Genomic DNA, 10,278 nt, shown 5'->3' with positions numbered 1-10,278 from the left:
GCCTAGCGTGCGGAGGACCCGGGTTCGATTCCCGGCCAGGGCACATAGGAGAAGCGCCCATTTGCTTCTCCACCCCTCCGCCGCGCTTTCCTCTCTGTCTCTCTCTTCCCCTCCCGCAGCCAAGGCTCCATTGGAGCAAAGATGGCCCGGGCGCTGGGCATGGCTCTGTGGCCTCTGCCTCAGGCGCTAGAGTGGCTCTGGTCGCAATATGGCGACGCCCAGGATGGGCAGAGCATCGCCCCCTGGGGGGCAGAGCACCGCCCCTGGTGGGCGTGCCGGGTGGATCCCGGTCGGGCGCATGCGGGAGTCTGTCTGACTGTCTATCCCCGTTTCCAGCTTCAGAAAAATGAAAAAAAAAAAAAGAAAAAAAAAAAAAATGCAAGTATGTGTTTCACATGCAAATGTGAATCTACTTTTGCCCACCCTCAATTAGTAGTGATTAGCAAGTATTATACTGTTTTGAATTTACAACTCTTTTATATCAAATATATGAAGTCACACAAAAAGTATATATTCAAAGTATTTTTATGTATGTATAGATGCATATTCATGTTTTTCATAAATAAAAATGAAATTTCTCATAAAATTGAAAATGAAGCAATTCTGTACTATGTTTTATGGGAAGGAAAGACTGGTGATAACCCAGATCCCTTTGCTGATTTTAGACTTAAAACTTCTGAATCATAGTTTACATAAATACAAAACATTGGTAAATTGCCTCCCTAAACAAGCATTTAATATAAAAGTTACTTACAGTGGTTGTTATGAAATATATAAAACATGTTCTGCATCCAGTACTGTACTGGCAGTGGTGGGATTCAAATAATTCAACAACCAGTTCTCTGTCCTAATGACTGTTTTAAGTATAAAAATATATATACCGAAAAGTAGTTTATTATTTCATGCATTTAATACTTAAAAACAATTAAAGGGTACAGAAAACTAGGCCCTGACCCGTTGGCTCAGTGGTAGAGCGTCGGCCTGACATGTGGAAGTCCCAGATTCAATTCCCGGTCAGGGCACACAGGAGAAGTGACTATCTGCTTCTTCACCCCTCCTCCTCTCCTTCCTCTCTGCCTCTCTCTTCCCCTCCTGCAGCCAAGGCTCCATTAGAGCCAAGTTGGCCTGGGCCCTCAGGACAGCTCCATGGCCTCTGCCTCAGGCACTAGAATGGCTCCAGCTGCAAAGGAGCAATGCCTTATGGGCAGAGCATCGACCCCTAGTGAGCTGTCCAGGTGGATCCCAGTCAGTTGCATGCACGCGTCTTTCTGTCTGCCAACCCCACCCCCCACCACCCCGCTTCTCACTTCAGAAAAATACAAGAAAAAAGTTTTAAAATACTAGTGAAAAAATATTAAATAATATCTGACAATAAACAATAAAACTTATTTAAGATATTTCCGGCCCTGGCCGGTTGGCTCAGCGGTAGAGCATTGGCCTGGCGTGCGGGGGACCCGGGTACGATTCCCAGCCAGGGCACATAGGAGAAGCGCCCATTTGCTTCTCCACCCCCCCCCCCCCCTTTCTCTCTGTCTCTCTCTTCCCCTCCTGCAGCCAAGGCTCCATTGGAGCAAAGATGGCCTGGGCGCTGGGGATGGCTCCTTGGCCTCTGCCCCAGGCGCTAGAGTGGCTCTGGTCGCGGCAGAGCGACGCCCTGGAGGGGCAGAGCATCGCCCCCTGGTGGGCAGAGCTTCGCCCCTGGTGGGCGTGCCGGGTGGATCCCGGTCGGGCGCATGCGGGAGTCTGTCTGACTGTCTCTCCCCGTTTCCAGCTTCAGAAAAATACAAAAAAAAAAAAAAAAAGGTATTTCCAATGACAACTTGTCACCTCCTGGTTGTTTGGCACTTTTTATGTTATGTTTGTTTACTGAAGTAACATACTAGAGAACTAAATGTAGTATTTCATCAAAGATATAATGAATTTGATGAAATGAATAAATATTACAATCATAGTTCCATCAGATTTCTTTTAACTATGGATGGGCGCTTAGAATACACACTATTGCTCTGATGAATATTAAAAAAAAAAGAGTAAAGAATGTAAATTTGTGATTTCCACATTATACGGCTGCCCAGGCGCCCACCTTAGAGAGAACCCTGATTACAAGTGCCATTTTAACAACTGGTTTGCCGAACTCCACAAAAAATTGGGTATCGGTTCTACTGAACTGGAGCAAACCAGCTGAATCCCACCGCTGTGTGCTGGACTCAAAATTTATTAAAACCTTCCTGCAATAAATACACAGAAATACTGGATAAAAGAATAATGTCTAAACCTTTTAATGTGCTAATTATTTGCCAGATACAATTTCAAATGCTTTACATATGTTAGCTCTATAGAACTGACATCATCATCATCCCCATTTTATAGAGAAGAGACAACATCTTTTTTTACAGCTGAATATATAAGAAAGTGAGGAAATCACCAGGCTGAAACCAGGCTGATGAGCATGCCTTGAAACCACGGCTTCCCTGAGAGTTGTGCCTGTCGCAGGAATTAGAGAAGGCTGTTCCTTAGCCAACTCCAAGGACTTGCACAGTGGAGAGTTCAAAGAGCAGTGCATAATATATAACCTAGTGCATAAGGGCTACAACAGTGTAAGAATGGGCTATTGTCACATCCATAGACCAAGGAACCCAGTGAGGACATGTGTTGTAAGCCTTCTGCAATAAACCATTGGGGCAACTAGAGATACAATAAAATGAAAGTGCCTGTTTAATTTTTAAAAATAAAATACTTTTTTCTCAAGAAGACTGGTGATGAATTAGTAATTGAATTAAATCTTTGTTCCTGTTACCATCAACTCTGGGGGTGGATGAGTATAGTAGTAAGAATGGCTACCTGAAAAAAAAAAAAAAAAGAATGGCTACCTGAAGACTGGAAGGCAAACTTTGTAAAGAAGTATCCTCTCTGTTTCACAGTTTATAGTTATTTTTTTAATGTTTATTTTATTGATTGTAAAGAGTGGAAGGAAGAGAGAAAAAGAGACAAAACAGCAATTTGTTCCCCTATGTGCCCTGACCAGGGACTGAAATGGCAATCTCTGTACTTCAAGACGATGCTCTACCAACCAAGCTATCCAACCAGGGCAGCTCACAGTTATTTTAGTGTGTGTGTGTGTGTGTGTGTGTGTGTGTGTGTGTGTGTGACAGAGACAGAGAGAGTCAGAGAGAAGGACAGATAGGGCAGTGGCATAGCGAACATAACTGGCGCCCAGGGCTGTGAGTGGCGCCCAGGGCATGATTGACCCCCCCCTCCTTACCCTCTGCTCCCTACGCTACTGAGATAAGGACAGACAAGAAGGGAGAGAGGTGAGAGACATCAATTCTTTGTTGTGGCTCCTTAGTTGTTCATTGATTGTTTTGCATATGTGCCTTGGGGGGGGGGGGGCTACAGCAGACCAAGTGACCCCTTGCTCGAGCCAGTGACCTTGTGCTCAATTTATGACCTTTTTTTTAAAAAATTCATTTTAGAGAGGAGAGAGAGGAGAGACGGGGGATGAGCTGGAAGCATCAACTCCCATATGTGCCTTGACCAGGCAAGCCCAGGACCTTGTGCTCAAGCTGGTAAGTTTTGCTCAAACCAGATGAGCCTGCACTCAAGCTGGCGACCTCGGGGTCTCAAACCTGGGTCTTCCACATCCCAGTCCAACGCTCTATCCACTGTGCCACCACCTGGTCAGGCAGCTCATAGTTATTTTAAAAAGAGTGTTCCAGTGATGACAAGATGTGCAATTGCAGAAGTCACATTAATATTCTGTGGATAAAAACTTTGTATTTAGATCATAATTCTTTTAAATTACTTTCACTCCTTTTCAATTCCAAGTTTTCTTGTGCACATATAAAAAAGTGGAGTGGTCATTAATTCATGTACTGGCTTTATTAACAGAAAATTCTGAGAACAGTTACAAGATGCCAGTTTTATATTAGATGCTTCAAACAGAAAATCAGATAAACTCATTCCTAAAAAAGGAATTCAAAAAGTTGGGGGGGGGGGTTCCAGCCAGTTCACAAAATCAAAGCAAACCTTTGGAAGTTCATTCTCTCAAAGGTGAAACATCTGACATGATGACTACTAATCTAAATTCAGTTTAAAAACTCAACATTGCAGCAGACCTTGTGTAACAGTCAGGTAAATGACTTGACAGCAGCCCTCGAGGAAATGGAGCAGCTGTTAGAAGATATGTGATGAAAAGAAAGTGGCCAATGGACTCTTTCTTGGGGATTAACTCAGAAGACACCGCTAAGGACATCTGCTTCTTAACCATGATTTTCTAGGACTCACCATCCCCAGATGTAGTAGGATTAAGGACAGTTTATGCTGGAATGGCTGTTCCTTCTTTAAGCAAGTGTTCTCTGAACCTCACATGTACATAATTGAGGTCTACGAGGGGGGTCTGGAAGCTTGAATCAACTCCTAGGCAATAAAGTGACACACTGTTAGAATCAGGAGACTAAACCAATCACAGCCAGAGGATCCAAAAGGAACATTCAGAAATGTGGGAAGAAGCCCTTAATTATAGAGTGGAGCACAGGTGCTGCACAGGAAACATCACTGAGGAGCCATGCAGTCCCCTTCTAATCTGGAACACATTCTGTCCCATCCTGGTTGGCTCTATACCTCGTTGTAAATTTATGGACTTAGTAGTTACTTGAAATAGCTTAATAAATGGGGTGATGGTGTATTAGATAGCAATAACACCTACCTGAAATGTACCATGGAGCTTTTAATCTAAATTACTTCTGTGATTTATTTTTTTATATATAGTGCCAATTTTAAAATAAATATTTCTGTAACTTTTCGGATTGCAAAAAAAAAAAACTCAACATTGAAGAAAAAATTATTTGTGGTGACAGTGTGGATATAAATTTGAATGAGTATATGTTGTGATGAAAATGTTCATCCTAAAATAAAAAACCTATGGAGTAAAAGTATACTTGAAATTTGCTGTGGTTATGCACACATAATTCATAACTGTGTCCAAACAAGCTGTCATTCAAATTAGAGATTATAGTTGTTAAAATTTACCAGTTAAAAATTTTTATTGTGCCTGACCTGTGGTGGCGCAGTGGATAAAGCGTCGACCTGGAAATGCTGAGGTCACCGGTTCGAAACCCTGGGCTTGCCTGGTCAAGGCACATATAGGAGTTGATGCTTCCAGCTCCTCCCCCCTCCTCTCTCTCTGTCTCTCTCTCCTCTCTAAAAAAGAATAAATAAAAAAAATGTAAAAAAATAAATAAACTATACTATTAAAAAATTTTTTATTGTAGTAAAATGTCCATGACATTATATTTACCATTTTAAACATGCACATATACATATACATATATATATAAACTATGTATATACAGTTCAGTGGCATTAAGTATATTCGTATTGTTACGTAACTATCACCACTAGCCATCACCAGAACTTTGTCATCATCTCACACTGAAACTACCATTTAAACACGACCGCCCAGCCTAGCCAGGTAGCTCAGTTGGTTGGAGCATCATCCCAATATGCCTAGGTTGTGGGTTTGATACCTGGTCAGGGCACATACAAAAATCAACCAGTGATGACATGAATAAAGGGATCAAGGATATATAGCAGTGATTTTCAACCAGTGTGCAGCAAAAATTTTAAAAACATGCAATACTTGACTATTTAGTCAAGGACATGGACCTCTTTCCCCTTAGATTGTCAAATAAAAACTAACAGCAGCCAACGTAATAATAGCTGTTTGGCATGAATGAATTAAAATTATATTTATTTATTTTTGTAAGATCAGCAAAAAATGTATGTTTTGGTGTGTCACAGAATTTTAGTAATTAGTTTGTGTGTGCCATGAGATGAAAGAAAGGTTGAAAATGACTGATCTAGAGTCATGGGGATTCTCATACACTGATGGTGAGAGTATAATTTTTTGAAAGCATAATTTTTAAAATTGAGACATGTGGACCATAAAAAGGGATTTATGGAAAGTAACCTCCTTGGGTGATCTTATTATACATTCCTAACTGGGAAGGTCACTGTGGGTAGTACAGCCCCAGCCATATAACTTTGCCTTAAGCAAGCCCTGTTCATTGTTTTTGTGCATCTAAGTTAACACACCTTTGAAATAAGGATAACCACCCTTAACAAGGCAGATAGTCTTTTTAACTTCCTGTGATCCAAACCCTGCCTTTCTTCAGATTAGCTCAAATAAACTCTTTTAAAATCTTCTACAGGCCTGTCTGACCTGTGGTGGTATAGTGGAGAATGCATCAACCTGGAATGCTGAGGTTGCTGGTTCAAATCCTTGGGCTTGCCTGGTCAAGGCAGATATGGGAGTTGATGCTTTCTGCTCCTCCCCCCCTTCTCTCCCTCTCTCTCTTCTCTCTAAAATGAATAAATAAAATCTTTTAAAAAATTAAACCTGACCAGGCAGTAGCACAGTGGAGTGTCCTACTGGGACTCAGACGACCCAGGTTCGAAACTCCGAGGTTGCCAGCTTGAGCGCGGGCTCAGAAGCTTGAGCACGACGTCGCTGGCTTGATTGTGGGATCATAGACATGACCATATGGTCACTGGCTGGAGCCCAAAGGTCACTGGCTTGAGCCAAAAGTCGCTGGCTTGAGCAAGAGGTCACTCACTCTGCTGTACATATGAGAAAGCAATCAGTGAACAACTAAGGAGCCACAATCAAGAATTGATGCTTTTCATCTCTCTCCCTTCCTGTCTATCTGTCCCTATCTGTTCCTCTCTCTGACTCTCTCTGTCTCAGTCAAAAAAAAAAAAAATCCCTACAGACTCTGGCCAGTTAGCTCAGTCAATTAGAGCATTATCTCAAAACACCAAGGTTACAGGTTTGATCCCTAGTCAGGGAATGTACAGGAAGCAACCAATGGCAACTGGCAACTAAGTGGAACAACAATTGAATGCTTTGTTCTCTCTCTTTCTTTTCCTCTCTCGGTCCTTCCAAAGTAATCAATAAAAATTCTCTACAGATTTTAATGTTTCTTACATCAACAGACATAATTGACATACATTATATTAGTTTCAGGTTGACATATAATGATCTAATAAATATGTATATTGCAAAATAATCACAATAGTAAGTATAGTTAAATATCCATCACCACACAGTCACAATTCTTTTTTTCTTTTTTTCTTGTGATGAGAATTTTTAAGATTTACTCTCTTAGCAACTTTCAAATAAACAATACAGTATTATTAAGGTGACCAATTGCCTCCTTGAGGAAGGACAGTCCTTCTTTTGTAAGTCCCGTCCTCCCTCAAAAAGTGTCCTCCTACATGTCCTCCTTTTTGATATTGAAAGACTAATCTGTAAATGTCTGTATTCGATCGATGCAGAGTCAATCCAGTGCGTGTGATGTGATGTGTTTGTATTTGACATGATGATTCCTCAAGGATCAGTACTGTGTGGCGAGACGCGATTATGAGACACATGCGCTCCACACCGGAGACCTTGAGAGAGCGCAGAATATACCGAGCATGCAAATGGCTTTGTGTACTTCTTACTGAAATACAACATGGCACATACGACATTGTAGACTCATGATTATTTCTTTCTCAGTGAATATTCAATCATAGACAGGGAAGCACAATTCACATTTTATTAATTCATTATCTATTTAATAATTTCCAAATACATATAATTTTATTTACAAGTATTTTCCCAAAACTCAAGTTTTGAAGTGGAAATCTAACTTCAAACCATATCTATTAATAATGTATTTTGATTAAATAGTTGCATAAAACATGTTTTTTAATTAGAAAATGATTAATACACCCAAATATCACTCCAAATTAGTGGTTTTGTTTGATATTTAGTTTTACTAAATGAGTACTTTTTTCTTACAATTATTATTAAAAATTAATAGGATATGTAAGCATAATTACAATATAAAATATTACAAATGTTTTATTATGCATTTATTATATTATAGTGTATTATTGTTGCAATGAATAAAATGGTTTTTTTTATTTATGATATTGTTTTCTTCAATTAATTTTGTCCTCCTTTTCATTGTAAAAAAGTTGGTCACCTTAGTATTATTAGCCATGGTCACTGTGGAGGTTCAGTATGAGTCACCCCTTGATGTATCTCTGAGGTATGTGGATTGTTTTAAGCTAAAGGCAAATCAACCAAGAGCTCAGAAGAAAGTTCTGCCCCTCCCTTAACTCCTTAGAAGAATTTGAATTGGGGACGTTGCCCATGATAAGAGATAAGAGATAACCTCTTTTGATCTCTTTCTTTAGGACAAAAAAACTACTATTTACTAAATATCTGTTCTTCTTATCACCCTGCAATGATCCTTTGAACCCTTCAAGGCACCTAATTTTACCCCTAGCTCAGGATGTCTTATGTGCCCCTGTTACCTTTCTGCTCTGAATCTATTTGCGCATGTGAGGTCTCTGACTCTTATGATTTCAGGGTCCCCATGCATATGTATGTATTAAATTGGACAATTTTTATTTGTCAATCTGTCTCATGTCTATTTGATTATTAGACCAGCCAAAGAGTCTTGAGAGGAGAGGAATGTTTCTTCCTTCCCCATATCACCATACTATGCATGGCATTGCCAAGATTATTTTATAACTAGAAGCTATACCTATTGACCACCTTCACCTACTTTGCCCCAATCCCTCTTCCACCTCAAGCAACCACCAATCTGTACTCTGAATCTATGAGTTCTGTTTTGCTTTGTTTTTTTATTCCACATATAAGTGAGATCATACAGTATTATTTCACTTAAAATAATGCCTTCTGGGTCTATCAATGCTGTCATAAATGGCTGCATTTTTATATCTAAATAATATTCAATTGTATATAGCACATCTTCTTTATCTATTCACTCATCATTGGACACTTAGGTTGTTTCCATGTATTGACTATTGTAAACAATGACGCAATGAAGATGGGGGTGCAGGTATCTTTCCAAGTTAGTGGTTTTGTTTTCTTTGGATAAATACCCAGAAGTGGAATTGCTAGATCATATGGCAGTTCCATTTTTAATTTTCTGAGGAATTTCCATACTGTTTTCAACAGCGGTTGCAACAATTTACATTCCCACCAACAGTGCACATGGGTTCCCATTATTCCACTTCTGCACTGACACTTATTTCTCATCTTTTTGATGATAGCTATTCTAACAGGGGTAAAGTAATAGTTTGTGTGGATTTATTTTTCTTTTGTTTTGTTTTTTAATCTTTTCATGTTTCTTTTTATATTTTTTTCTCATGTAGCTTTGATTTGCATTTCCCTGATAATAAGTCAAGTACCTTTTCAAATACCAGTTAACCATCTGTAGGTCTCTTTTGGAAAAATGCTTATTCAGACCCTCTGCCCATTTTTTTTACCATATTTGTTGTTGTTGAGTTGTATGAGTTCTTTATATACCTTAGATATTAAGCCCTTTTCATATAGATGATTTGCAAAATCTTCTCCCATTTCTTAGATTGGATTTTTATTGTATTAATGGTTTCCTTTGCTAAGCAGAAGCTTTTTAGTTCAATGTATAATGGACAGATTGGAGAAATAAATTAGAGAATAAGTTGTCATTACTTAGTAAAATTGTAAACATATATAATTCTAGAGTAGGTTTTATATAAAACAGATGAAATGCACAAAAATGTCTATAGCAACATTATCATAGCTATAAATTGGAGACATCCTAAGTGTCTGTCACCAGGAAAAGGAATGAATTTGTTGTGGTATAAAGTTTTAAAAGTATACATTGCTTAATTTACCTACATATGTGTTACATTTTTTAAATTTTTATTTTTTTATTATTTTTTATTTTTTACAGGGCAGAGAGAGAGTCAGAGAGAGAGGGATAGATAGGGACAGACAGACAGGAACGGAGAGAGATGAGAAGCATCAATCATCAGTTTTTCGTTGCAACACCTCAACACCTTAGTTGTTCATTGATTGCTCTCTCATATGTGCCTTGACAGCAGGCCCTCAGCAGACTGAGTAACCCCTTGCTTGAGCCAACGACCCTGCGTCCAAGCTGGTGAGCCTTTTTTTTTTTTTTTTTTTTTTTTGCTCAAGCCAGATGAGCTCACGCTCAAGCCGGTGACCTCAGGGTCTCGAACCTGGGTCCTCCACATCCCAGTCTGACGCTCTATCCACTGCACCACTGCCTGGTCTGGCTAAATTTTTATTTACTGATATCAGTGAGAGGAGAGAGAAAGAAAGAAAGGCAGTGGGGGAGGAGCAGGTATGTGTCTTGACCTGGCAAGCCCAGGGCTTCAAACTGGCAACCTCAGCATTTCAGGTTGATGCTTTTA

Source organism: Saccopteryx leptura, chromosome 2, assembly GCF_036850995.1.
Source record: "Saccopteryx leptura isolate mSacLep1 chromosome 2, mSacLep1_pri_phased_curated, whole genome shotgun sequence".
In the NCBI taxonomy this organism is placed as follows: domain Eukaryota; kingdom Metazoa; phylum Chordata; class Mammalia; order Chiroptera; family Emballonuridae; genus Saccopteryx; species Saccopteryx leptura.
This window is presented reverse-complemented; position numbering follows the sequence as displayed.